The sequence below is a fragment of the Dipodomys merriami genome, unplaced genomic scaffold (genome assembly GCF_024711535.1).
Source record: "Dipodomys merriami isolate MVZ:Mamm:240054 unplaced genomic scaffold, mDipMer1.0.p SCAF_166, whole genome shotgun sequence".
NCBI lineage: Eukaryota > Metazoa > Chordata > Mammalia > Rodentia > Heteromyidae > Dipodomys > Dipodomys merriami.
The window spans coordinates 2,228,239-2,251,698 of record NW_027203004.1 but is presented as its reverse complement, the minus strand read 5'-3'; the positions used below and the strand labels follow the sequence as shown (position 1 = coordinate 2,251,698).

General features: G+C 37.1%; 1 non-coding gene across 1 annotated transcript; it reads left to right on the top strand.

The window, feature by feature from the left end:
- Positions 1–10,874: 10,874 nt before the first annotated feature.
- LOC138828856 (U6 spliceosomal RNA) lies at positions 10,875–10,981 on the top strand. The gene has a single exon (XR_011372395.1). It is a non-coding gene; the product is annotated as a U6 spliceosomal RNA (small nuclear RNA).
- The last annotated feature ends 12,479 nt before the right edge of the window (positions 10,982–23,460 follow it).

Below are 23,460 nucleotides of genomic sequence, written 5' to 3'. Positions count from 1 at the left end.
GAAAAAGCTTAAAACTAAGGCCTGTGTCCCATCACTTGTTTTATGCTCAAAGCTAGCACTTTACCATTTGAGCCTCAGCTCCACTTGCAACGTTTTGGGGTGTTTAATTGGAGATAAGAGTTCTCAATGACTTTGCTGCCAAGGGTGCATCCAACTGCAGTCCTCAGATCTCAGTCTCCTGAGGGGATAGGATGACAGGCATGAAAAAGCCTCTTTGGCTGGGTGCCAATGGCTCATGGCTGTCATCCTAAATACTCAGGAGCTGAGATCTTAGGATCATGGTTCACAGCCAGCTTGGGCAGGAAAGACCCTCAGATTCTTCTCTCCAATAAAGCAACAGAAACCTGGAAGTGGTGCTGTGGCACAAGTAGTAGAGTGCTGGACTTGAGCTGAAGAGCTCAGGGATAGCACCCAGGCCCAGAGTTCAAGCCCCACAACCAACAAAAAGAAAGTAAAACATCTTTGCCTGCAAAGGATGGTGGAGGTGTGTTTGTGTGTGTGTGGGGTGGGGGTGGTAGACATTTAGCGCCCCACTCAGTTATCCTTTTAGATGGATTGTCCAAATCTCTTAGTCCACGGCAGCCGATTCTTGACCACAGGTGAAGCTCTGGGTTAGATGTCGACCATCGGACCTCAGTCTCCTCACGGGACAGTTGTGAGGAAACAAGGGACTAATACAGAGGGCTCTCTAGAGCTGGGCCAGGCACAGAGGGAGCAGCTGTCAGATATGGTTCTCAAAAATTCTGTGAGCATATGACAGGAAGTTACCTAGAAATGGCTCAGATGGGGTCTGTTATTAATCCTGCAACAGGTATAGGATTATGAAACAAAACATGGCTGTCTTTCATCATTAATCTATCCCCATGAGGAAGGTGATCCTTCACTGTATTCAGTCTTGCAACTGGGGAAAATGAGGCATTGACAAGCCAGGTGACCTACTCATGACCTCCAGCTGACAGGAAGCTCGGCTTGACTTCTCTGCCATGCTTCCTAGGACAGTGAGTGTTATTCAGCCCACTTCTTGTGGTGGGAGATCCACTTTTGTCATGTGTGAGCCTTGAATTTGAGGCATGGATGCTGTGCCTGAGCTCCTTAGATCAAGGCTAGCGATCTACCGCATGAGCCACAGCATCACTTCCGGTTTTCTGTTGGTTCTTTGAGTATAAGAGTTTCACAGACATTCCTGCCTGGGCTAGCTGTGAATCATGATTTTCACATCTCAGCCTCCTGTGTAGTTAGGATTATAAGCCTGAGCCGCCAGCACCTGGCTTAAGTGTAATTCTGGCCCTCTCTTCCTCTTTCTCTCTCTCTCTCTCCCCCCTCTCTCCTCTCTCCCTCTCTTTCTCTCTCGCCCCTCTTTCCCTCTCTCTCTATCTCTCTCTCTTTCTCTCTCAGGAACTGGTTGAATAGGTGCTGGAGGAGGTGGCCCAGCATCCCCATGTGGCTGGAACGGAAGGTGGCCCTCACATTCTGGAGGTGGGCTGAGGGTCAGGAGCTGTTTTGCTCAGCCTATTGAACTAGCTTCATGAGGTAAGCCCCTCTGTGCCCCGGCTAGACTGTGATGGTTATTCCTTGTCCATCCCTTGAGTCCTTCCTCACATCCCTCTGCTACACCGTTGAAGGAAAGTGGATGAGGAGATGTTGCCTTGTCCTTCTGCCCAGCACAATCCTGGGACTCTGACCCATACCCCCACCTATCTGGTCAGGGCCTGGCTATAAGACAATGAAAACAGTCCATGTCTAATACCTTTTGCTGGGGAGTGTAGTTTTGGTTAGGCGGGTGGGGTGCAGACGAAAGACCCAAGACCTGACACCTTCCGTTGGACATTTGTTCTTGTGACAGAGCCATGTCATTGCTGTGGATAAGGAGGAAGCCACATCAGACTGACCCAGAACAATGCTCAAAGATAAATAGGCTGTTGAAGTATCAAACCCACTCATGTCTGCTTCCTACTCCCAACAAGGAGGTGTAATGTGGGTGGCCCACCCCATTATAAATGGATGGTGGCGGTCAGAGGCTCATGGCTCCCATCCATCATCCTGGCTCTTTGGGAGGCTGAGGTCTGATGGTCATGACTCAGAGCCAGGCCGGGCAGGAAAGTCCAGGAGATTCTTATCTCCCATAAATCACCTCCCTCTCCAAATCCACACACAAGCCAGATGTGCTGTGGCTCAAGTGGTAGAGCCTCAGCCTTGAACAAAAGAAGCTCAGGGATAACACCCAGACCCTGAATCCAAGTCCTAAGACTAACACAATCATAAAATAAATGAACAGTGTACACCTTTTATCTGACTACTAAGAAAGATGGATATAGTTATCTGCTGGTACTTGTAGCCAAAGGTAAGGGGCTTCCCTTGATGTTCCCCTAAACCTCTCCTCTCCTTTATCTGTCCAGGCTTAGGTTGCAGGACTGAATTCGGATCATCCCCCTGGATGTAACCTTAGTTACCCTCCCCCATCCACCTTCCTTGGGGTCAGGCTCCTGGATGCTCTCCCTGCTGGGAGGATGAGGCACCACAGAGATGAGGGTAGGTATCCCGGACACTTATACACACACACACACACACACACACACACACACACACACACACACACATACACATATGAACACACAAACACCCCTAAGCCAATATGATCTTATACATAAATATATGTATGTATTATAAATATATCATATATAGTTATATTTTAAATGTGTACCATAAATATTGACTTATATTTAAATGTAATTCATCTCATCATTTATACATATATATATGCATACTTTTTTTTTTGGTCAGTCTTGGGGCTTGAACTCTGGGCTTGAGTGCTGTCCCTGTGCTCTTCTGCTCAAGGTAAGAGCTCTACCACTTGAGACATAGTGCCACTTACAGTTTTCTGGTGGTTTATTGGACATAAGAATCTTTGGAATTTCCTGCCTGGGCTGGTATTGAACTGTGACCCTCAGATCTCAGCCTCCTGTGTAGCTAGGATTATAGGCATGAGCCACAGGCTCCCGGCTATATTTACATCTGAGATTTGTTAGTGGAACAAAGGGTACAGAAACTATTATTCTTATCATGAAACAACTTCACACTGACAGGTATAATTAAAAAACGATTAATATTCTCAGTGGCACAAAAATCCCTTAGGTGCCTAACAAGACAGCACGTTTTTCCAGACACTGCATGTGGTGTGAGCGGATTGCAACCCAAGCAACTGTAGAAGATAATAGACCCTAAACAAAACTGATAATTGCATGAACCCAATCCTCTATGACAGATTTAGGCAGGCCTATCTTAGCGATTCTTGTTAGGGACATGATGAAAAATTTATAGTTTAGTTGTGATTACAGAACTCTTTTACACATGTCACTTAGCCATTAACTATATTTAACATAGTTCCCTTTGCTCTAACTTATATTTTCATGGCTCACGAAACTGTTTTTTGTTTGTGAAAACTTGGCTGTTCACAACATAGACATGGGTTTTTTAATACTTTTGAAATTACTGTCTGCATAGTGTTCTATGAGATGAGCTTCTCTTTACCATATCATAGGAATAAACTTACTCTGATTCAAACTTGGACAACAGCTACCTTGTTCTCTCTCCTAGAAAACCATCTGTATAGACTTCTTTACATGTAAACAGACCCTCATTTACTTGCAAAAGTCTGTCAGTGAGTCAAACCTAACTCACCCAAGTGAGGTGAATTCCTCTGTCATGCTTCCTTTACATTAAAAATGGGAAGAACTGTTCAGTAATGCACATACTTTTTAATGCGAAGTGTGACTCCTATTTTCCATAATGTGAATCAAGCAGAGGAATTGGTTTAAGATGTGAAAGAGCCTTACAAATAGTCTTGGACCTTGGAAATTGCCCTGGGTATGAATTTTTGGAGAAATATCCCTTCTAAGACAAAGGACTCAGTTTTTTTTTTATATTGTGCTGGTACTGGGGTTTGAACTCCTGGCCTTGAGCTCTATCTGGGCTTTAATTCTCAATGTTTGCTCTATACCACCTGAGCCATACCTTCACGTCTTCCTTTTACCACAAGTGCAGAAAAGAATCTCTTAGGTTTATCTACTTAAAATAGCTTGGAATTGCAATTGTCAAATTTGAACCTACTGAGTATCTAGGTGTAAGCCACTGGTGCTGTGCTAGAACTCACTTCTTAAGAATAAATAATCACAAAAAGAGGAGAAATAAATATTTGTTCAATTGTGTATGTGTTGTCTGATAAACCAAATCACTTGCTACTGGAAAAGAAAAAGAGAGAAGATAGAGATTAATATGGAGGAGAGAGACAAAGAAAAAGGGGTGGGTAAATGAGTGGAGGGGAGTGAAAGGGAGGATATGAGAGCAGAGGGTAGTTGAGTAGAATTGTCTACTGCTCACTAAGGTATTGTTGGACAATCAGTACCTTTGCATTTATGTAGCCAAAGCTTTATATTTTTGGTAGTAAGCTGAGATATAAAATACCAGTTTACAGGTAGTAACCTGTTAGTGTGCTTCCTCCTGCACCAAGGAAGCCATAGTTAGGTTACTGTTACATAGAAGGCAAGAGTAAGCTGTTTAAGTTATTCTGAGAAACAATAATTGGCATGCCAGGAATGCTCCCTTGTATGGTGAAGTCAAGCATCACTCTTGTTCCCTGCTCCAGTCTTCCTCTCAACAAGAATAGCAGAAACAGAAGAGGAAGGAGATATCTGAGTAATATCATCTCTCTGTTTACCCTCTTCCTTTGGCCTCTCAAACAATAAAGCCAAAGGAGACTTAACCTGAACTAGTGGGGAAAATGGGGGGAAAAGTTCAGTCTAGCTTACTGTGAAACTTTTTAAATAATTGGGGCAGCATTTCAAATACTGAAATAAAACTTTTTAAATTATTAATAAGTTACTCGAAATTTATTGAAAATTTAGAAGACTACAGGGCTCACTACATAGTGGAATCTGCATAATTAAAACTGACTCGTGCTCCTATCATCAGAAATTGAAGATTGTCCCTAAACATAGACTGCTGAAGTGATAAGTGATGGAAATTCATGATGGATTGCATAATGCTGAGACCATGGAAATTATTTCCTTTCCATCTTCAGTGTGTAGAGAACAATAAAGGTCTCTAGGATGGCCCTGAAGGTGCAATTCTAAATTTAGGACAGAAAGTGAATAGTAAAAGAGACCTATGTCAGTCATTCAGAGATTAGAAATGTGGAGAAATATATTCATTTATGTGGTCAAACATGGAAGAGAGGATGTGGCAAGCCCATAGCCAAATGCCAAAGGTAGAGATACTTAATAAAATACCATGAAGTTGAAACAAGTCTTAAAAGGGGATCTAGGCTTAAAGGAAGTAGGGCAGAAGGATGGAGAGGGAAATGGTGGACTAATACAGTCATAACACTCAATGTACATATGTGAGAATATATTAGGAAACTTGAAGGGATAGGTGGGGTTGGGGTAAGGGAAGGAAGAAAAATGGAAAGTTTGACAATGATCCAGATGCACTGAACATTGAAATGCACATACACTCTATTCAACACTGACATGATGGACTGAAACCCCTTTGCACAACTTGCTAAAGATAATTTTTTGAAGTTTTAATATTAAGAGACCAGAAGCATAAACCTTTAGAGATAAATAAGAGGATAGTATTGACATATTGTTGAGGCTTGTGTTCCTTTCAATATACAAAATTAAATAAGTATCAAGTCTGCTGCAAATTTCTTAAACTGTAGAGAACCAAATTCCAATATTCCTTAATTTTCAATAAAAATAAATCTTATAGACCTTTAGGTTTCCCAGTTGTTTCTAAATATCTTAATGTAATGCATTGGAACTAATTTCATTCCATGTTTAAGTTTAAATTGTAAATCACTAAATTCTTTTAAAATCCTCTCGCTCGGGCACAGGTATGGGTAGATAACTGATGTGGGCAGAATCAGAATTATTCAGAAGGTCGTAAATGGATGCTTACCTAGTTTTCTCTCTGCTGGGTCATAGAATCCAGAATGTCCTAATTGGAAAAGGTTAGCCTTCCCAGGTTTTCTGCATATAAACACTCCATCAATATTTTGTTATTAGAGGATTATTCAAGATTAGCTATATGTTGATTGATAATGACTAACCATGACAGGAAGGAGAGAGAAATCCATTTACACTTCAGTGAAGTTCTGATTTGTGCTTCACAAAGTGTTATGAAAGCTCTCCATGAAAATCTAGCAGCTGCATTTCTAAAAAGTCCTTGTGTGGTTACATTTTCTTTCTTTCTTTCTTTCTTTCTTTCTTTCTTTCTTTCTTTCTTTCTTTCTTTCTTTCTTTCTTTCTTTCTTTCTTTCTTTCTTTCTTTCTTTCTTTCTTTCTTTCTTTCTTTTTCTTTCTTTTTTTTTGAGTCCGGTTGTGGGGCCTGAACTCTGGGCCTGGGTGCTGTCCCTCAGCTCTTCAGCTCATGGCTAGCGCTCTACCACTTGAGCCATAGTGCCACTTCCGGCTTTTTTTTTGCTTATGTGGTGCTGAGGAATCGAACCCAGGGCCTCATGCATTGCAAGGCAAGCACTCTAGCACTGAGCCACCTTCCCTGCCCTTGTGGTTACCTTTTCTGATAATGTCTCAATTCAAGTATTTCTCCTTGGAGTTCCATACTATTCAATGATGCTGTATTAGCTTCTTGTTAAAATTTGCAGACCGGTCTTGGTGATGACATTAGTGCTTTTCAAAATTGCTCTCCCAATTCCGTCCACAAACTGCAAACAAAATTTATCTGAAAAAATTTGTATCTGTTGATAGTGCATGTATTTTTATGTTTCATTACAAACCTAGAATATAGTAACAATTTTCATAGCAATTACTCTGCACTAGCTTGTGGGAAGATTCTAAAGTAAATAATATACTGTGTTTATGTAGAGAATTTGAGTATCCCAAGTTTTCATATACCTGGGTTCCTAAAACCAATACCTTACTGATATTGAGTGATAAATACAACTTCCTATAAGTACAGAAGTTTTCCTTGTATCTTTTTAATATATATTTTTATTGTAAATATACTGTACAGAGGGGTTACAGTTACCTAAGTAAGGTAATGAGTACATTTCTTATTTATCATTGTTACCCCCTCATTTGTTTGTCCTCTACCATACCATTCCTTCACACCTCCTCAACTTCCCCATTCACCCCCCCCACCCCTTGATAGACTGTCTTGTACATCTCATTGTTAAAATGGGTCAACCTGTATCCTTTCCTTATATCTTAAATGAAGAAGTGCTAGCTTGATTTATGCTGATTCTACTTGTGTAGACACACCTAAAATCACTCATCAAGGCCAAGAGCACATAAATGAAATGCCATCATTTTTTGTTACTTCGTATAATTGTGTTCTACACATTTATTGACAGGTTACAAATTATTCTCAAACTTTAAAACATTAAAAATATTTTCTTTTTTTCTTATTTTCTTGGCCAGGAAATCAGCAAGACCTCAGTCAGCATTTCTCACATAAGACTTTTCACATGGGTTGGTTAAATGTATGTGTAGAATCCAGTCCCTGGAAAAAGCTCAAGCAAGGATGCCATTTAAAGCCTTATAACTTTATTCTTTACCAGGGCATTCTCCTGCTACTTTGATTGTTGAGAGTTTCTACAAGAGCAAGCATTCTGTGGGGAGCAAGGAAACACCATATGAACTTTACTTACTGAGATTTCTGTGTGATTTGCTATCCCTTGTACTGCATTTTGCAAGTGGAATCTCTCTAAATGTACAAGTTTTAAGAGATAAGAGAGTGGTAAAAGAAATGCTTAGAGACAAATACATCTTGAACATACTTTGTTCCAAGCATTCTATTTAAGGCATATTCAACAACTAGTGAAACTTTGTGTTGGCTGTTTCTATGTGTCTTTCTCCATGTGTGCATGTATACATGTGTACATGTACGTGTGTATTTGTGTGTACAGTAACATACATGTGTACATATATAAGGGCATATACACATATGTGTGCATATATAAATAAATATACATATACAAATATATGTGCATATATATATATATCAGTTGTTCAGTGATTTAATCTATAGTTCACAGCACATTGTCATTCTCACAAAGTGTACATGATAAATTGCTCCTAGGATCTGTACTCTATGATGGGCATTCTTTGTACTCACTTCCCACATTCCTTTGTTTTTCATCCCTGTGAGCAACTTCGGTCCACTTTCCATAGGATAGCTTTGTTTTCATTATATGTATTTACTAATTGATAATAAAAGAAAAAGGTTGTTTGTAAAAGAAAAAGAACTTTTAGGTCACAGGTTAAAAGTATCTTATCCATCCCAATGATTCCTATGAGATAAAATTTATAATAGTAAAAGTGAAAAGGAATTCCTAGATATGCTGTTTTGCCATTTATTATGGCAAAGAATAATATCAAGTCACTCTTATAACTCTTAAATAATGCAAGGGTAACTGATGGTCGCTATCATGTTCCCACAAAACTAGTGGATCCTGAAGGATAATAGTAGACCAGCCAAAATTCTAAGTACCAGACATGGAGCATGAAAGAGAAAGAGAGGAAATAGGAGAGAGTGAAAGAGAAAGAGAAATATCACAATACTAGAAGTGCATAACAGACAAACAAGAGCTGTATGAGAATATTCATACTGCTATCTTTAGACTCTATGTGTACATTTGAAGGTATTTGATATATGACAACAAATCAACATGAAATATAAAGTTATTTTGATAAAAATAAAAATAACTCAGATGAAATTATAAATGCATAAACAATCTTCACAGAAGCAAACTCTCAGAGATATTTATGACTTTGAAAAGGATAAAGTGGCTGAAGTTAGTATAAATTTAGAAGTACAATTCACAAAAATATAAAAATATATTTATATCTTTCATTATATAACCCAAAGCAGAAAGCAAATGTTGTTTAGATGATATTTTAAAACAGTTTCTCAGGTGCTGGGAAGGTGGCTCAGTGGTAGAGTGCTTGCCTTGCATGCATCAGCCCCAGGGTTTGATTCCTCAGCACCACATAAGCAAAACAACATGGAAGTGGTGCAGTGGTTCAAGTGGTAGCGCTAGCCTTGAGCTGAGGGACAGCACCCATGCCCCAGAGTTCATGCCTCATGACCAACAAAATCAAAATAAAGAACAAAACACAGTCTATCACTGTTTTGGCCTCAACTCTGTAATACCACTGCTTCAGCCTAGGGATAAAATTTTAGGTGTAAGCCAGGCACTGGTGGCTCACTCCTGTAATCCTAGCTACTCAGGAGGTTGAGATCTGAGGATCGCGGTTCAAAGCCAGCCCAGGCAGGAGAGACCGTAAGACTCCTATCTCCAATAAAACCACCAGAAAACTGGCAGTGGCGCTGTAGCTCAAGTGGTAGAGTGCTTGCCTTGAGTTGAAGAGCTGAGGGACAGCGCCCAGCCCCAAAGTTCAAGCCCCACGACTGACCAAAAAAAAAATAAATTTAGGTGTGGACATTTATCAACACTTCTGACTCAGACTCTATTTGATAATTTTTTAAATAAATACTTTGTTCTTAATTTTCCTCTTTGTAAATTAATATGCACCTATAAAAATTGGTTTGGCCATCCAAGTAACCTTCTCAAAGTACCTCCTAATGATGATTTACAAATAGTTTTACTAGGGCTGGGAAGGTGGCTCAGCGGTAGAGCGCTTGCCTTGCATGCATAAGGGCCTGGGTTCAATTCCTCAGCACCACATAAACAAAAAGAAAAAAGCCGGAAGTGGTGCTGTGGCTCACAAATGGTAGAGCGCTAGCCTTGAGTTGAAGAGCTGAGGGACAGCGCCCAGGCCCCACGACTAAACCCCTCCAAAAAAGTTGTACTATATTTCAACAAGTAAAACAATGCTACAAATAAAGAAAACAATAATTAAATGTTAATAATTAATAAAATAAAAAACAAATATTATCACTGTTTTCCCTATTTGAAGTGTACTACATATTAGATTTTATTATTTGCTCATAATTCTGTACATTTAACACTGACTGAGGTTGTGATGTTCAAGAAGAGTTTTATAGAATATGAGTAGTCTTTAAAGCTACCCACTAAGATTACTATTTATGGCTCTTCTCATTATTTGTTTATGGCTTATATCATCATTTTTCCTCATTAACTTATAAACTGAGGAAGCCCTAAAGTTTTAACAGACCGTGTAGTTAACAAAGTGTTAACACTTCATTCTGCTTCTTTACACAAAAACTTTGCAACTTCTCATTAATAAAGTTTCTCGAAACTCTGAAATGTACATACTTAGTAGTATATGTCTGCTACCATAAATCTTAAATACTTTATGGAAAAGTTTTATATCTGACAAACAGTCCTAATTTTGGCATATGTAAACAAATTCCCAAAATTAAATATATTTAATACATTAAAAATTTTAACAAACCTTAACGCTTGGTGCAGTGTTCATTATGACAGGTGCCTTGTATAGAATAATTGAATCCTCCTCCTACACATTTCTTGAACAACAAATATCTGGGATTATTTTGTTTTTGACATGTCAATCTTGACTTTATTCTTAAATTTGTGCTTATGTAAGAAATTTATGGTTCTAAAATTTCATGACAATTCTTTTGAACTTATTTTTTGTTGAATTGTCTAGTTTAATAAAATCCAACTGCACTTTTTTGGGGGGGATCCATTCGTGGGGCCTGAACTCTGGGCTTGGGCGCTGTCCCTCAGCTCTTCAGCTCAAGGCTAATGCTCTACCACTTGAGCCACAGCACCACTTCCAGCTTTTTTCTTTTTGCTTATGTGGTGCTGAGGAATCGAACCCAGGGCCTCATGCATGTAAGGCAAGCGCTCTACCACTGAGCCACCTTCTCAGCCCCCACAATTGCACTTCTGATATAAAAAATATTCTGTGCTCAATTCAGCCACACATACACTAACATTGGAACGATACAGAGAAGTTTAGCATGGCACCTGTGCAAGGACGATATGCAAATTCGTGGGGCGTTCCATATTTTTACAACAACAGATGCTGGAGGGGATGTGGCCACAAGGGAACCATACAACATTCTTGGTGGGAGTGTAAACTTGTTCAACCACTTTGGAAGACATTATGGATGTTCCTCAAAAGATTCCACATAAAGCTCCCCTTTGACCCAGCAATCCCACTTTTGGGGATTTATCTAAATGATCACAAACAAGACCATACTAAAACTACCAGCAAAACTATGTTTATTGCAGCATTTTTTTACCATAGCTAAGATATGGAACCAACCAGCTGTCCCCACTACATGAATGGATCAAGAAAATGTGGTGTATATACACAAAGGAATTATATGCCTCCATCAGAAAGAATGACATTGCCCCATTTGTTAGGAAATGGAAAGATTTGGAAAAAAATTTATTAAGTGAAGTAAGCCAAGTCTAAAGAAACAGGTCCCATGGTTTCCCTTATTTTCAATAACGAATATATGTCTGGGGTAAGCAGACAAGGTCAAAAGCTATGTGCATATGAACAGATATGATAACGTTAAGGGAATTGAACCCCACGATAGGGAAACAAGTAGTTTTTTGTTTCTTGCTATTGTTTCTAACGTACTTATAATGTGCGATGTGAATTTTTGTTTCTTTGTATATTCCTCCCCCACTCTATAACCCTTGTTTTCTCTGTATTTGAAGTTGGTGCATCTGCCTCTTTTATGTACGCTTCTCTAATTTGGGGAGGAGAAGGGAAAAAATGAGTGCGCATGAACGCATGTGCATGTATGTGTGATGGTATGCTCAGAGTTTGAAATCAGGGCTTAAAGGTCTTGCTAGGCCTTTCCTCTCTAGGTTGGTGAGGTACTATATGAGCTACATCTTCTTTCCTGGGTCTTTGCTAGTTCATTAAAAAGTATGAAAAATAATTTCATGAATTTTTTTTTTTTGGCCCTGATTGACTTCCAATGGTTATCCACAAATCCCAGGTTCCTGAGTAGCTATCCTGAGTAGATAGGATTACAGATGTGACTAGCCAATACAAGGCTTTCAGAATAATTTTAAAAGTAGAAGAAAATTTACTTCATGGGGGCCTGTTTTATTATCTCCTACTTTTAAAGCATTTTGGATTGATTAAGTGTGAATTTATTTCATTTTTGGATTCTTAAAAGACAGTAAGTGATGATATTTAAAAGTTTTGGTACTTTTTAAAAAAGGAAACTGGAACTGTGGGACAGAAGAAATTTGTCTCTCTTTGGACCTCAATTTAGAAGCTCAGCTCTGTGCATGATAACCCAATGTCACCAACATAGTCTCTGTTGGAGACAAAATGTGATAGAAAACAATCACCATGGGCAATATTTGCTATGCTATAATTTCTTGGACAATATGAATATTGAATTGAGAGTGTAAGAGAATGGAAAGAATTTACCTACCTTTTGTGTATTGCTGAAAGATTTTTGGAAACTTTGACTCGTTTCCTTCCTCACTGTGTGTCTTTGGGCCATGCACTTAGTGCCTTTAATTATAATTTTTCCCAACACTAAAATACTAATAACATTAGCATTATAGCAAATGTTATCTTAAGAATTAAGAGAAATAAAACTTGTAAAATACTTAACATAAACTTCTATGAATGAGCTTTGAGTTTAGCCAGAAGTTTTTTTTAAATACTAAATAGAATGTCATAAGTATTACAGAAACCATTACATGTAGTGAGCAATGTTATCTATTAATCATGCTCTACTTCCAAGGAAGCCGGGTAGATAACTTCTCATGCTGTAAATCAAACTGGTTATTTTAAGTCTTGTTAGTGTAAAAATATCAGGCACATAATAATGAAGGAATGTTGTAGACTGAGATGAAGTCCAAAAGAAAATGTACAAAACTGATAAAACAAAAGTATCTGAGCAGTATATTGTGTTTTACATCATTTAAGTTACATCTCAAAGATAAGGCAGACCTAGAAGAATGAATTGTCTTTTTGATATTCTATCATAGGTCTTTCCTCATTCTTGTAGAGGCATCATCAGATTTGAGGAACTAAGTTTTTGGTTTGCTTCCTTCCATTTAAGTTACATCATTTAAGTTACATCACAAAGATAAGGAAGACCTAGAAGAATGAATTGTCTTTTTGATATTCTATCATAGGTCTTTCCTCATTCTTGTAGAGGCATCATCAGATGAGAGGAACTGTATTTTTTTTTGTTTGCTTCCTTCCATTTATTCTTCAGTTTGAAATCTGAACTACATGAGACAGAAAGAAACCAAGGGAAATTAGTCATGCAGGGTTTGGAAAGAAAAATCAATGTAAAATAAAATACATAGCCTTGTATAAGGTCTAACTAAATTGAGTTATATAGTCTCAAGCATTAACAGAAAATGATTTAAGCAATATCATGTTATTGAAAACTGAAAAATGTTAGGAGTTGCTTTATTTTTTCCTTTCTACTACCTTGAATTAATTATTGATTTTGTACAGAGATTAAAGATGAGATTAACAAGAAACTTGATTAAAAATTGTCAAAATTTCTGAATAGACATGTTTACCAAAAAGCTCTGAAAATTGCCAGTGGGTTTACAAAGTTGTGTTTAATACAACTTCTATGCTGGCTTAATGTTTTGTAAACAAAAATCATTAGAGAAATGCAATTCAAAATTACTATGATACTACTTCATAACTATTATAACTCTTATCAAAAAAATCAAAGGAACCAGGTGTGGTGGTAAAGGCTTGTAATTCGAAGCTTTTAGGAGGTTGGAGTAAAAGGATTTGGGTCTGAGGTCATCTTGGATATTGCACACAGTAAATACCTGCCCTTTAAAAAAACTCAAAAGGTAATAATGTTGGCTGGTGAGAGTGTGGAGAAAAGGAAATTTTCTACACTCTTGGTCAAAATACAGGTTAATACTCTCCTTGTAGAAAGTAGTATGCAGTTTTCTGAAGAAATCCAAAGTTGAAATATCATCTGACCCACCAATCATGTGATTATTTCTCTCTGGGTAACTCATAAATATATCTGTAGTTCATTGTTATTCGCATTATTCACAACAACAGCCAAGATATAAATCGAAGTTCAGTGTTCAACTACAGACTAATAAACAACTGTGGTGCATGCACAAATATATTTTTCTGTTTCATCCTTAAAATAGCAAGAGACTTCTCCCATTAGCCACAACTTATAATGACCTGAAAGATGTATTGTAAATGAGGAAAAATGTTGTCTTCTGATTTTTGTGAACACACACACACACACACACACACACACACACACACACACACACACACACATCAACCTCAAACATTAAGAGTGAAATTTTTTGAAAAGTAAAGCAAAGTGGAATTGCTGGGGCATTTAGGTCACAATGTAGAAGATAGTAGATATACAGGATGAACCGGTATAGAGTTGTAATGTACAGCATGAGGATACAGGGGACAACACTGGCCTTACATAGGAATGAAGCTAAATAAGTAGGAGTTGTTCTTCCTAGTAAGGGTTGCTCTTTTGGATGCTCTTCCTCCAGTAATGGATAAGATGAACATAATTCTTTAAATATACCTGCCTGTTTGCAGAAATAATAACAAACAATATAGCAATAATGTTGTATGCTCAACATAGGACATGAGATTATCCTTGGTGTAAACTAATTATTACAAATAAGGGAAACCGTGGGACCTATGTTTCTTTAAGTCTGGCTTACTTCACTTAATATAATTTTTTCCAAGAACTTCCATTTCCTTACAAATGAGGTGGTATCATTCTTTCTGATGAAAGCATAGTATTCCGCATGTGTGTGTGTGTCTGTGTGTGTGTGTGTGTGTGTGTGTGTGTGTGTGTGTGTGTGTGAGCGCGTGTCTCATTTTCTTGATCCATTTATCTACTGAGGGGCATCTGGATGGATTCCATATCTTAGCTATGGTAAATAATACTGTGATAAACATAATTTTGCTGGTAGCTTTAATGTGGCCTTGCTTGTGGCCACCTGGTTAAATGCCCAGCAGTGGGATTACTAAGTAATAGGGGAGCATTATTGTGTACATCAAGGATAATCTTAGTAAATGAGCAGAATAGCCCTATAGCTCTGTACATATGATTGTATAAGGTGATTCTAAGTGAAATGAACCCCAAGACATGTTCTTTGATGTTTTTGTTCTTAATGTATTGCGTGATTTCTTTTTATCCTTTTGTGTTTTCCCCACCTATGGTGTATCCCCTGTAGTCACTGTATTTGATTTTGATACCCTGGTTATTGTAAATATGTTAATCTGAACTAGGGAAGGGAAAGGGAAAAAATGATGAGGCAAAGGACAAAGGGGAAACCTATGCAACAGTGATACACAGAAGACAATATGTTGGAAATAATCTGGAGGGGCTGTTGGGAGGGAAGAGGGAGAAAAATGGGGGAAGGGATAACAAATTAGAAAAGAAATAAATTCATTACCTTACTTATGTAACTATAACCCCTCTGTACATTACCTTGACAGTAAAATTTAAATAAAAAGTAAAATAAAGAAGGGATGGGAAGGGGAAACAAAGGAGGAGGCAACAATGCTTAATAAGAAATGTATTCATTATTTTGCCCATGTAATTGTAACCCCTCTGTATGGTATTTTCACAATAAAAATACAATAAAATATATGAGAGCAGCAATACAGGATATGGGACTGGGGAAAATACTATACAAAGAGTAGAACAGCTGTGGAGAATAATAATTTTACTTTAGCATAGGAAGTAATTAACTAGCATACAGATTTTCAGCCTCATGTCAGTCACTAAAAAGGGAAAACAACATACAAACCAGTAGAGATAAAATAGAAAACTAAACAATAAGGATGAAGAGACAGCTTGGACCAAAAATTACAAATGAGACAATTAGGAAACAAATAAAAAGCTGGTAAGTTTAAAAAATATTACCCATAATTCTATTAATTGTTGTTTACATCACAATTTGTTAGAACTATAATTCAAATCACAGTTTAGTACTATATCATTTTAATAATAGGTTACTTATTATTGATTTCTTAATGCTGAATGTTTAATATGTAATTTTACTTTTAGCAGCTGTAGAAAAGAAGAAAGTGAATCTAATTTTACTAATATATATCATGAATTGTAAAATTGAGAAGCAGAATTTAAACAAATAATATATTATTACTGTTTTAATTCTGTGAATTAATGTAATAATTCAAAGTGTATTCTACAATTAGCAATCATCTTAACTCATTGACTCTAGGCCAGGGGATCACAGGGGCCCAGAAAAGCTACTACCTTGAATAGTAATCCTAGACCTCTAAAACAAAACAAAACAAAACCAGAAACAAAACAAACAAAAAACACTGCAGTAAGCACAGCCAGTCAGGGTTGCTATCACAGCCTACATGAAGTCAGGCCCGAAACAGAAATTGAGAGTCATTTAGCTGATAACTAATATATTTTTTTATGAGACAGACTCAAATGAGACTCCTGAGAGAGAGTCAGAAAGACTGATGAAAGGGACTAAAATTGATCACACAAAGATTGGAAAGTAGAATTCCTTGTAGAACAAATAAATCATAGAAAGCCTGTGCATGTAAGAACAAGACAGCAGACCAAATTCCAGAAATGCACATTATCTTAGAGGTCAGCTTAATGAATTATCAATAGAAATCTTTGAAATCTTAAATATTTGAACACATGTGGGAGAAGGACAATTGCTGAAGAGAAAGAAAATGTCATCACCCTGTTAGGATGTCCAATATCACATTAGGAATTGATAAACCACAGATTTGTAATAAAAAGAATACAATTATTCCAAGTGAGTGGTTCATTTGTTTTGATGTAACAGTTCTTGATTTAGGTGCTAGCAATTAACATACAATTGATCCAGTCCCACAGCTGAGTTGATATTGACTGCAGTATTCCTACATAAAGAGTAAGAGAAAATTTACAAATGTCTGGTGAAATGAGTTGAGGATGAAGTGTTCTAATAGTGATAACTGAGGTTTAGACACAGGTAAAGAGGTGGACTTTCTTTTCTAAAATCCCCCCATTTTTAGTCTGGTGCCAGTGGCTCACAACTGTAATCCTAGCTACTCAGGAAGCTGAGATCTAAGGACAGCAGTTCCAAGCCCCCTGGACAGGAAAGTCCCAGAGACTCTTATCTCCATTTAACCACAGGAAAACCAGAAGTTGCACTGTGGCTCAAGAGGTAGAGAAATCACCTTGAGTTGAAGAGCTCAGGGACAGTGCCCAAGCCCAGACTCCAAGCCCCTCGACCAACAACAAAAGAAATCTCCCTTTTCTTGGACTGCCTACATCTTTTCCTAACATTCAACAAAGAAGCCATTTTATCACCCACAACATTTAAGTCCTAGCCTAGCTACTGCAAATAGAATGATTTGGTTTCTTATGTCAAAAGTTCATATTTTTAAAAACAAATACCAGAAGTGGTAACTTTTATTCCAGTCCTTGAACACTGGGCCTGGGCCCTGAACATGGTTATGCTGATAGCTTTCATGTGAGCTTGCTTGTTATTTATTGAATTACTGCTGATGAGGGGAATTACTGGGTCTTAAGGAAGATCTATATTTAGTCTTTTCAATAAACTCCGTACTGCATTCCACGGTGGATGAACAAGTTTAATTTCCCACCAACAGTGTAATAGAGTTCCCAATTGGCTACATCCATGTCAGCATTTGCTATTGTTAGTTTTCTTGATAATGGCCATTCTAACTGGGACGAGGTAGAATCAGTCTTGTTTACTTGTAGATTTGTGGGCACCTTCTAGCTAACATAAATGAATGAATCCATGAAACTTATATTGCTCTGAGTCTGCATTCTGTTCTCTTTCTCTTAGTATAATTTTACCAAGCCTTTCATTTTCCTTAAGACTGGTGAAAAGTCATTTCTGATGGGTGAGTAGAATTCCACTGTGTGTGTGTGTGTGTGTGTGTGTGTGTGTGTGTGTGTGTGTGTGTGTGTGGTGTGTGTGTGTGTGTGTGTGTGTGTGTGTGTGTGTGTGTGTGTATGTGTGTGTGTGTGTGTGTTAAATCATGATAGGCCCATGAATTCATTTCTAAGCCTTCTGTTTCATCTATAATTTAGTAATTCCATATGAATTCATTTCTAAGCCTTCTGTTTCATCTATAATTTAGTAATTCCATATTAAATTTGGATTGCTTTCTCTACTTTATTGAACAATATAGTTGGGATTTTGATGACTATTGCATTGTCAATTTTTGGGGGGCCGCATTGCAGTTTCATCATGTAAATTCTTCCAACCAGGAGCATTGAAAGATTTTCCATTTCCTTGAGTCTCCTTAATTTCCCTTTTTAGATTTTTAAGGTTTTTACAATAGAGGTCCTTCACATTTTACTTTAATTAATTCCTAGTTTTGTTGTTGTTGTTTTGTTTAGTTTAGATTTGATTTGGTTTTAAGGCTAATATATATGAGGTTGTTTTTTGGATTTCAGCATGGATCTTCCCATTGATGGTAACACAGAAAAACTACTGATTCTTGTGGTTTTTATACCCTGCTACATTGCTGAAGGTTAGCATCACCTTTAGTAACTTGAAGGAGGAAGCTATAGGGTCCTTTAAATACAGGATCATTTCATCTGTAAAAAGGGATAGTTTTACATCTTCCCTATTTGGATCCCCTTTATGTTTTTCTCTTGCTTATTGCTCTTGCTAGAAAGTCCACTGCCTTATTGAAGAGTAGTAAAGAGAATGGACATCCTTGTCTCATTCCTGATTTTAATGTCTTCATGCTTCCACTGTTAGATAAATGCTAATTATCTGTCATATATATACTCTGTAATATATTGAGGAATGTTCCATGCATTCCTAGCTTCTCAGACAATCATAAAGGGGTATTGGAGCTTGTTAACACCTATTACTTCATCCCTATAGACGATCATGTGTTTCTTGTCCCTGCTTCTGCTGATGGTTTGTATTATGATTATTGACAAGAATATTGAATCCAATTGTATCCTAGGATGAATCCTATTTGATCATACAATATTTTTTTTGTTAGTTGCTGAAATTAGTTGGTGAGAATTTTATTCAGAAGTTCTGCATCATCACTTATCAAAGAGTTGGGTTCATAGTTCTCTTTCTTTGGTGAGTCCCTATGTGATTTGGAGAAGAGTCTAATTCTAGCTTCATAGAATGTGATTGATAATTCCATTTCCCGTTCTATTCCATTGAAGAGTTATAACTGTGTGTTGTAAGTTCTTTGCAGGCCTTAATTTCATGGTAAATTCATTGAGTCATAGATTTTTCTGGAATGGGAAGTGGTTTATTGACATTTCATTTTCATTTCTTCTTATGTGTTACTTCTTGCTTCAGATCCAGTATAGGAAAACATGAATTTCCCCAGGATTCTTCAGGTGATTGGCATAAGATTTTCAAAGTACTCTCTTATAACATTCTTAATTTTGCTTATATCTGTTGTGTTGTCTCATTTTTGTCTCTAATTTTCTGTATTTGTATGAGTTCTCTAATTATTTTGTATTGTTTTGTTTTTTATTATGAAGGTGATATACAGAGAAGTGGGTTACAGTTACATAAGTAATGAGTACATTTTTTTTTTTTTTTGGTCTGGTCATGGGGCCTGAACTCGGCCTGGGCGCTGTCCCTCAGCTCTTCAGCTCAAGGCTAGCTCTCTACCACTTGAGCCACAGTGCCACTTCCGGATTTTTTCTTTTTGCTTATGTGGTGTTGAGGAATCGAACCCAGGGCCTCATGTATGTAAGGCAAGCACTCTACCATTGAGCCACCTTCCCAGCCCAAATGAGTACATTTTTAACAGTGTTACCCCTTCCTCATTTTTTTCTGCTTCCCCCAACCCTGACATCCCACTCCCACAAAGTTGTAACGTTTATTTCTAACATAGTGTCTAGTGAATATCACTGTTGCTTTGGTTAATCTTTGTCCCACCATTTCTGTGATTTTCCTTCCTTTCCCTAAATCAGATTAACATGTATAAGACAAAGGGTACAGAAATAAAAAACAGTGAGTACAGGAAATAAACCAAAGGGGAAAAACTAAATAGAAATAACTAAAAACAATTCACTATACAATCATCTTGTATCCATTTCTTGGAGCTCATTTCGATATGCATCATTTTATATGGTGATATGCATATTGCTATTGAGCTACTGTGAATATCCTAGACATATTCTAGTTTTTCCAAATGAGTGAAAACATGTAGCCTCTGATTCTTTGGGTCTGGCTTGTTTGAATTATTATGTTTCCAATGATTCCATTTCCTTACAAATGGACAATGTCAATCATTCTGATGGAAGCATAGAATTTTGTTGTGAATATATACGACATTTTCTTGATCCATCATTGCTGGGTCATAGGGGAGCTCTAGTGAGGAACCTCTATACTTCTTTACAGAGTATTTGAACAAGTTTACATTTCCACCAGTAGTGTAGTAATGTTCCTTTTTGGCCACATCCCCACCAGCCCAGCATCTGTTATTATTAGTTTTCTTCATTCAAATTGGGGTTAGGTGGAATCTCAATTTTGCTTTGATTTGCATTTCTTTTATGACCAGAAATGTTGCTTATTTCTTCATGTGTCTATTGGCCATTCATATTTCTTCTTCAGAGAGGTCTCTCCTTAAATCTTAAGCTCAATTATATTATGAGGGTTATTGTTTCTATGAGGATTTGTTTTTTCGGGGGAGTTAATTTTGGGGCTCTAAGAATATTTGAGATATGAGGCCATTGTATGTTCCAGAGGTAATAAAGACCTTCTCCCACTCTGTTAGTTTTCTACTTGTCTTTCTATCTATATAAGTTCTCTTTTTAGTCAGATTTGGTAAGGGTCTGTTCCTGTTCTTCTTGACCTTCTCTATGTAGGATATATTTGATTAATTTCTATCTTGTTGATTTGGTGGATATAAAATTTTCAAGTTCTCTTTGTCATGAAATATTTTTATATATCCTTTAAATATAAAGGAGAGTTTGGCTTGGGAGAGTATTCACAGTTGGTAATTGTTTGTCTTTAATGTTTGCCATATATCATGCCAGGCTCTCCTTTTTACCACATCAGCTAAGAAATCATTATTTATTCTGACTGTATATCCTTTATAAATAATCAGTCTTTTCTCCTGACAGCTTAAGAATCCTTTCCTTAATTATATTAAGTGAAGTAAGCCAGGCCCAAAGAAGCATAGGTCCCATGGTTTCCCTTATTTGCAATATCTAGTATAGGTATGAGTCAAGCGGAAAAGGGCAGATAATGTGATGTTAGGAAAATGAACCCTTAAATATGTATTTTAATGTTTTCGTTTCTTTCATGCATGTGTTTCCAATGCATTTATAAGATTATTTCTTTGTTGCTTTGTATGTCCCTCCTCCACAGTGTAACCCCCGCTTTCACTATATTTGATGTCAGTATAACATGTGGAGGAGATGGGGACAAACAAGTCGTTTAAGGATTCAGGTGGACCTGTTGCAACAATGAGAAGTACAAAATGTCATGTCAAAACCAGCTTTACAATGTCGGTGTGGGGGGGAGAGGGGGGTATAATTGGGTGGGGGGAGGGGGGTAAAATTGGGTGGGGGGAGGGGGGAGGCGGGGAAGGGAAGTGAAGGGTAAACAAAGGAGGAGGCTGCAATGCTTGGTAAGAAATGTATGCATTATCCTGCCCATGTAATTGTAGCCCCTCTGTACAGTATGTTCTCAAATAAAATAAAATACAATTAAAAAAAAAAAAGAATCCTTTCCTTGATCTCTAATGATCCTCTAATGGATTATGATGTGGTAGTGGGTTGTTCTGTTCTGTTATTCTCCGTTTGGTGTTCTAAAGGCTTCTCTTCTCTGAATGAGCCTATCTGTTTGTATGTTTGGCATGTTCTCTGCTAGAATTCTGTAATATGTTTCCCATCCATTTTGTTTCCTGCTCTTCTCCTTCTTGATACCTATCTCCCCCAACTTTGATCTTCTAACTGAATCTTGAACTTCCAGCAAGATCGTTTCTTATTTCTTGGATTTGTTCTAAATGATAGCTCCTCTTTTCTATTAGACCTAGTCTGTCTTTGATGCTTAACATTATCTTCTATGTCATCTATTCGCTGTGGAGACTTTCTACTTTGGTTTTGATTTCTCTATCTTCTAATTGCTCATTTTTTTAGGGCTTCTATCTTTACTAAAGCTTTATTTTAGGTCTTGTGTGGACTTTCTTTACATCTTTTCTTTGGTTAGGGGAGTTGGAGGGGCTGTTTTTTTAGCTGTGTCTTCTCATACCTTTTAACTATTTAACTACTTAACTATTTTTTCCTTGGACTCCTTTGCCTTCTCAGACTTTATTTATCTTTCTGTTTGTAGTCTTCATGAATTATTTTGCTAATCTTTGATTGGTGTATTCTTTTTTGACAAATTTCCTTGTAAGGATTTTGTATCTTTTCGTTAATCACATTTTTCAGCAGTATTTGTAACGTATTTTGAATTCTCTCTTCTAGCTCCTTAATTGTCTGTTCTAATGTCTGGTCAGTTCCTGTGTGAATTATACTACCTTGGCATCAGTTTTCTTGTATTTTTCTGATTTGTTCTGTCCATTTGGTGGATTTCTTGGCTTTCATTTGGGGAATCTATGATCTTAATAGGTGACTCTCTATGTTCTTGGTTGATTTTTCAGGTGTTGGTTTGGTCTTCTGTTGTTATGTGTTTTTCTGAAATTTGGTTTTTGTCTAGGCGATTAAGTGTAGGATTAGAGATCAATTGCGGTGAGATGTTGTCATGTTAGTACTTGTGGTTCCAATGACAATTCGAACTGTCCAGTGGTAAGATGAATAGTGTCTGTGTTTGGATGTGGCTTCCTCTGTTCCTGCTTTTTTCCCATGTGGTCCTTTTATTTCCACAGTGCAGCTGTGCTTTTGAATATGTTGGCCAACACAGTCACAGCAGTCACCTGCCTGGCTGGGTAACTTTTCATAGATTTCTGTTTTCTTGTAAAGACAGTATAAAATCTTCTTTGAATTATATATTTATATATAATTATACCTGACTTGGTTTGACCTGCTAATAGTGGAATACCTTCTAGGACTCTAAATCTCTGTTTCATTAGCTAGAGCTAAGGTAATTTTCTGTTCTTATTCTGCCATTGTTTTTCTACTTCCTCAGGTTTATTTTTGATATTGTGGATTTTTTCACATAATTTAGCATTTGTGATGGTTGTATCTGGTTATTTTTGTTTTTCTGTTTGTGTTACTTTGAAATAGTGATTTCAGGCTTCTATGAAGAGACAGTAATAATATGAAATATATGTTATTACATTGAAAGAAAGAGAGCAGACATTATAACCTTTTGCTACAAGTAAATTAATATTAAGCAAAACTAATAAAAATACTTATTTACTCTTTAGAGAATGAGCATAGTACTCTTGGATATCTTGGAGGAAACATATTAGACTCATTACATTTACATTGCAATTACAGGCTAACCATTCTTTTTCAGAAGACAAAAGCTTCAGTGCTTTCATATAATATTATAAAATCATAATACCTGCATGTTGATTTGTTTTC